Source organism: Vulpes vulpes, unplaced genomic scaffold (assembly GCF_048418805.1).
Source record: "Vulpes vulpes isolate BD-2025 unplaced genomic scaffold, VulVul3 u000000721, whole genome shotgun sequence".
Taxonomy (NCBI): domain Eukaryota; kingdom Metazoa; phylum Chordata; class Mammalia; order Carnivora; family Canidae; genus Vulpes; species Vulpes vulpes.
Window position 1 is genome coordinate 87,501 of NW_027325759.1, and position 5,000 is coordinate 92,500.

Consider the following 5,000-nt stretch of genomic DNA (forward strand, 5'->3'; position numbering starts at 1 on the left):
GGAGCTGGCCCGACCCGTGCGCGCCCGCCGCGCCACCGCCGGCGGCGACTCCGCCCGGGAGCGGGCGGGGGCCCGGACAGACAGCCAGCCAGCCAGCCAGCCGCTCGCGCGGCGCACACGCAACACACACGGGGTGGCTGGCGTGGGGGGGGGGCGGGGGGCGGGCCGCCCCGCCCCAACCCCCCCCCCGGCCGCGCGCACACTCGCACACGCACGCGGGCAACACACCCCGCACCGGACGCCGGCCCGGCCCGACGGTATCCTCCCCCATCTCGGAGGGGGGAGGCGCAGGCCGCGGTAGGCAAAGAGCGGCGCTCTGCCCAAACACGTCGCGACGGTAGTCAACCCCGCGTCGGTGGCCACACTACACGCGCAGAGGAGGGGCAGCGGCTGGGGGCTCCGGTACCCCAAGGCACCCTCTCGGATCGCTAGAGAAGGCTTTCTCACCGAGGGCGCATCGCCCCCCCCTTCGTCCCCCCAAACGGGCCCCACCAAACGGCGCTCCGGGGCCGACAGGGCTCGCGGGGCGGGCGCAGGTCTCCGGCAAGGGACAGGCACAGGGCAACCCCGAGCGCTCGCGGCCGGTGCCCCCTCGAGGACACCACCCTCCACCTCGCCCGAGCACGGCGCGGCCACGTCACCGCCCAGAGGGGAGAGCTCCCCGCCTCCCGCGAGGCGGGCGAGACCGAGGAACGGAGACGGGGGCACGACCCGTGCCGGGAGAGAGGGGCAGCCCCTCGGGCTGGCCAAGCGCCCGGGGCGCTGGCTCGGCCCGCCGCGGGCGCTCACGCGTCCCCACCAAGTCCTCCGAGTCACACCGCCCCCACACCACCCCCGCCGGCGCGGCGAGGGGGAGGGGAGGGGGAAGGAAGACGAGGCGCCCGGGCCCCCGCCAGGGGCACGGGTGCGCCTCCCTTGCCGACTTCCGCCACCCGCTCCTCGGACGCGCCACCGACGGCGGCGGCGGCGGCCCGAGGGGAGTCGACGGGGAAGGAAACGACGCCACCGCTCGGCCTCAGGCACCTGAGGCGACCTGGAGCGCTCCAGGGGCACCACGGAGGGCCGGGCGCAACGCGCTCAAGCGCGCCCAGGCCGGGCGGTGAGCAGCGCGGCGTCGGGCAGGCCCTCCCCGCGGAGGGGAGGGCCGCTCGCCACGGACCCAGGCCTTCAGGAAAGGCCGGCGAGAGTGTCCGCCGCGTCAGAGGACCCCGGTCCCGCCAGCGCCGCGAGGCAAGAAGGCGGGAGGGCGGGGTCGGGCCGGAGTCCGCACCACCCCCAACCCCGGCGCGCGCCCCCCCGCGCACCCGCCGTCACGACGGCCGGGCGTGGAGGAGCCGGGGAGGGAGGGGCCCGCGGGCAGAGCGAGAAGAGCGGTCGCATCCGCCATGGATGCCCGTCCCTCGTCTGACGCGGCTTAGGCCCGGCCCAGGAGAGCACGAGATCACCACATCGATCGATCGGCAGCAAGCTGCGGCCCCGAGGGGGCTTCCCGAGGAGCAAAAGCCCAGCGAGGACGGCGACCGGGGGGACCTGCTTCCGCCTCACCGGCAGCCCCTCGACCCCCAGGGGGCAGGAGCGACCGGACAACCCCAGAGACAGCGGGGGACGCCTGACACGCGGCACGGAGCCTTGCGGGACAGGGGTTGTCACGGCCAACAGCCGGGTGCCCACGGCATGGAGCGCACGGGGGTAAAAGACCCACCGCCACCTGCCCACACCGCCCTCCCTCGGGTGCCAGAGACCGGAGGGTGACACCACGACCCGGGCCACCTGGAGTCCAGCGCGAGAGCCGGCGCGCAGGCCCAGGCGGACGGCTCAGGCTCCAGTGAGCGAGGACAGGGACCGGCTCGGCCGCGCGGTCAAGCCCAGAACCCCACACGCGCCCAGAGGCCCACATCTCCAAGGCGAGCGACGGACCGACTGTCTTTTCCGTCTGCCTGTCTGTCGCCGAAACACAACGTGTCAGCACCTACCTGGCAACAAAAAATGTTCATTTCGGGCGAGAAAATAGCCGCGCCTGCTGGCGGGGACCAGCCACAGGTCACCGCGACCTCCCGGGACCGTGGCACGGCCACTGTCCCCAAAACCTGCCCCACGGCGCCCCCCCACCCCCACCCCACGGAGCCCCCCGGGCTATCTGGTCGACCCAGGGTGGGGAGGGGGGAGGGGCGATACGCGGGAGGTGGAGACGGCCACGCCGCCACGCCGCCACGCCGCCACGCCAGTGATCTCCAAGAGGAGACTTTGAAAAATCGTCAAAGTTCTCCGGAGGCACCGTGCGGAGGCCGTCCCCCGCGGCCCTCAGGACCGCCCCGTGCCTACCGCCGTCCCCAACCCCGGCACGGGCCAGGGGAGGTGGAGGGCCACGCGGGCAGAGGCAGCCTCACCGGGAATCGCCACCGGGGCCGGCCGGCCGGCCCACCCCCGCGTGGCACCCGGTCCGACCGGGACCCACCTCCGCAGCGGACCTCGGAAAACGGGGAGAAAATCGCGTCCGACGCCCGGGACCCCCACACGTGCCCGCAGCCGGGTCTGTCGCGCCACCCACGGGCTGTCCCTCCAGGCTCGGACCGGTCCCCGTCGCCAGGGCGTGACAACGGGAGACAACCGCGTGACACGGAAGGCCCGAAGATCGCCCGGAGCCACAGGACGGACGGCGGGACACACCCTGTCCCCTTCCCCCCGAGGCGGCCCAGGTCGGTCCTCGCGGGCGGAGGAGGAGCCACCGGCGGGTGCTGGTCGACCCACCCAGGCGGCCCGCACGCCCTCCTCCGGGAGCGAGGCGGAGGCGACAACAGCGACAGCGGCGACAGCGACACTCCCTCGCAGCTCTGGAGGTCCAATCTCCGGCGAGCGCATCGCGCGCCGATGCCCCGGCGACAGCCGGACGCCCGCGCCGGGGCCGCCCTCCTCCTGGAACTCGGCCCCGGGAAACCGCCACCAAAGCCTGTTCCTTGCTGTCGCCGCCGAGCCTCCGGAGGGGACACGCTCTATAAAAGCGGCCGCCAGGTGGCACCCGACAACCGGCGCGAACGACAGCGGGACAGATCCGGGCGGCGAGGCCGTCAGGACGCCTCGGATCTCGCCTCTCGGCCCGGGGACGGGCGGAGGGCCCCGGGAGCACTCCTAGGACAGCAACGGATGCACTGTTTTTTCTCGTGTCCTTCCTTTTTCTTTTTAGGATTTAATTTGTATATTTAGAAGAGGAAGGAAGGAGGGAGGGAGGGAGGGAGGGAGGGAGGGAGGGAGGCCACGAAGGAGGTCTGAACCAAAGGCGCTGGAGAGGACGGTGTGCCCCCCCCTCCCCCGCACCACCTTCACCTCCACCCTCTCAGCGTCTGGGACCTGACCCCCCCCCCCCCCAAATACTTGTCTATTGGGTTGAATGAGAAGAGGTTGTGGAAGAGGAACTCCATGGGGGGGGGGGGGAGGCTCAAAGAACATAAGGATTTTCTCTTTTCTTTTCTTTTCTTTTCTTTTCTTTTCTATAACACAATCTGTTTCTCCAGAATTCTCCTGCTCATGCTCCACTTCCTGTCCTTGAAGAGAAGAATGTCATTCACTCCCCTCCTGGCGCTCCCCTCCAAGGCACCTTCCAGGGGCAGGAGAGGGGGTGTGCTTCTCTTCTCAGAGGAAAAGGAGGGGAGTCAGCAGGACCTTCTTTCACCTGGGGGGGTGGGGGGAGCGGCGGTGTGCCTGTGTTTCTTTGCTGCTGCTGCTACTCTATCAAAGTGTCTCCAGGTAGGGAGGCCGGGGTGGCTCAGCGGCTGAGCGCCTGCCTTTGGCCCAGGGCGTGATCCCGGGGTCCTGGAGTCGAGTCCCACAGCGGGCTCCCTGCATGGATGGAGTCTCCTTCTCCCTCTGCCTGCGTCTCTGCCTCTGCGTGCGTCCGTGCGTGCGTGCCTGCGTGCGTGCGTCCGTCCGTGCGTCCGTCCGTGCGTGCGTGCGTGCGTGTGCGTGCGTGCGCGCGCGCGCGCGTCTCATGACTACCTAAATAAAATCTTCAATCAATCAATGTGTCTATGATTCAAAACAGTAATCTGGTTTCCTTCGTATCCAAGTCATATCTCAGATTTGACTTTTGACAGGAGAAGGGAGGGCGGGCCACATTTTCTTCTGCCGTGGCCTGGCGTGGCCTGGCGTGGCGTGGCGTGGCGTGGCGTGGCAGAGAAAGAGAAGATGGGCGGGCACAGACCTGTGCATATTCTTCTCTGTCTGTCGTGGGGGTGAGCAGAGGAATCGGATTCGGCTCTCACGGGATGGGGTCTAATTTCTCCGTGGACAATTGGGCAGAATGTCAGGCGAACAGAGGACGAGTAATGGTCAGAAGACCATGGACAACAAGATCGGCTATAGATGCTGGAGTTTCCAGAGCAATGATTTCATCAGAGGCATGTGAATGCCAAAGACTTCCAGGGAGCATGTTTGTAGACGCCTCGGCCTGTAGGTCCTTTCAAATGGACAGTGCTCCCATCAGGTCAGTCACGTTAGCATATCTTCTCCAGCTCCCGCGAGCAGTGTAGCAGTGTGGTCATGCAATTCAATTCTACTTTGGGCCTAACGGGGGATGGGACCGTGCCACAGAAAGGGAGACAGCATCAAGTCCTTGAGCCTAAGGCATGTCTAAGACAGTGACTCTCTAAAGTACATGGAGGCAGAAGGAGGCCAGCTGGAGTTTTGTTGTGTGGGTTGCGTATCTGTGGCAATGGGGTGGGTGTGGGTGGCTGATGTTTGTTTTCTGGACGAAGTGAAAGAACCCTTTGAGTGCAAGTATTTGCAGAAGGGGTCCGGCGGGATGGGAAGGTGTGGGTCAGTCCATTCACCGAGAAAACCGGAGACTCGGCCTTTTTAAGAACTAGGCAACGGAAGGAGTATAGCTTGGCTCATCGCAGCAACTGGCAACTCAGCAGAAACAATAGAACATTCCCAGAATGAATGGAGTTTGCAGGAGCCAACGTGAGCATGCCCCACCACCCTCCGCGGGTGCGTCCGTGTAAAAA